At 50.0% G+C, this 1,463-nt stretch overlaps 1 non-coding gene across 1 annotated transcript; it reads left to right on the top strand.

Annotated features, from left to right (window-relative positions):
* Positions 1–1,091: 1,091 nt before the first annotated feature.
* LOC115802524 (U6 spliceosomal RNA) lies at positions 1,092–1,198 on the top strand. Its single transcript, XR_004022987.1, has one exon. It is a non-coding gene; the product is annotated as a U6 spliceosomal RNA (small nuclear RNA).
* The last annotated feature ends 265 nt before the right edge of the window (positions 1,199–1,463 follow it).

Here is a 1,463-nt window from a genome sequence, read left to right as displayed (position 1 = left end):
TGGCGGCGGCCGGGAGGGGGTGGGCTCTGGCGGCGCGGGGGCGGGGCCTGCCCCAGGCGGGCGGGGCCTGCGCGGGGGCGCGGGGGGCGCGGCGTCCTCGCCCAGCCTCGCCCAGCTGTCCACCCGGCCGTAGGACTCGCTTGTGGCCCAGGCGGGCCACTCACAATCACGCACCGCGAAATTCCTACTGGGTGTCGCCCGCCGTCTTAGGCGCGGGGACACGGCGTGGAGGGACAGGCACGGTCCCGGGCCTGGGGGACCGGAGTGCTGGGAGGGGCCATCGCGGTGGCACCTTCGCACCCTCACCTCCTTCCAGCCTTAGCTCGGTCGGCCTCTGCGTTCACCCTACGGTGAGTCCTTCGCTGACCCCGTGATTAAAGTCACCATCCCTCTCTCCTAACCCCGTTTCCAGCTTTCCGCTTCACTTAGCTTTTACCACCGTCTAATCTTCTGAATGATTTCCTTGTTCATTTGACTTATTGTCTCTCTCCCCCACTAGAAACCCTCCAGGGCAGGGTTTACTGTCGGTTTTATTCCTGGCTGGGCCCCCAGGGCTGGCACCTAGTAGCCACTCAATAAATTTTCGAGGAATGAATGAGTTTAACCATCACGGATCTATCCTTGTCAAACTGATACTACAGCTTGGATAAACCTTGAAAACATTATGCTAAGTGAAATAAGTCAGACACAGAAGGACACATATTGTATGAGTCCATTTATATGAAGTGTCCAGAACTGGCAAGTCCATAGAGACAGAAAGATTAGTGGTTACCCAGGGCTAACCAGTTGGGGGTAAGTGGAGTGGGTGGCTGTTAAGAGATTTGGGGCGGGGGGAGGGTGATAAAAATGTTCTGAAATTAGGTGGTATTGATGATTGCGCAACTCTGAATATACAAAAAAACCCATTGAAATGTACAATTCAAAAGGGTGAATTTGGGATTTCCCTGGCAGTCCAGTGGTTAGGACGTGGCGTTTTCACTGCTGTGGCCTGGGTTCAATCCCTGGTCAAGGAACTAAGATCCTACAAGCCGCGCGGCGCCGCCAGAACCAAAAAAAATATATGGTATGAGCTGTATCTCAGTAAAGCTGTAGTGCTCGCTTCGGCAGCACATATACTAAAATTGGAACGATACGGAAAATATTAGCATGGCCCCTGCACGAGGATGACACGCAAATTCGTGAAGCGCTCCATATTTTTGTATGGCTGATTCACTTTGTTATAAAGCAGAAACCAACACACCATTGTAGAGCAATTATACTCCAATAAAGATATTAAAAAAATAAAGCTGTTACAAAAGCAAAACCAAACAAAAAAACTTCTCTCTGTCCTTGCTTTTCTATTCCCTGCCTTCTCTGGGAAGGATTGAGAGCGTCTTTTTTTTTTTTTTTAATAAAGAATGCTCTCTTCGTGGTACAGGGAGGTACCTTTTTCTTTTGAAATTTATTTATTTATTTATTTATTT

Source organism: Delphinapterus leucas, chromosome 20 (genome assembly GCF_059928025.1).
Source record: "Delphinapterus leucas isolate spDelLeu-1000000601 "Yukka" chromosome 20, BTC_Dleu_Yukka2, whole genome shotgun sequence".
Lineage (NCBI taxonomy): Eukaryota > Metazoa > Chordata > Mammalia > Artiodactyla > Monodontidae > Delphinapterus > Delphinapterus leucas.
This window is presented reverse-complemented; position numbering and strand designations above follow the sequence as displayed.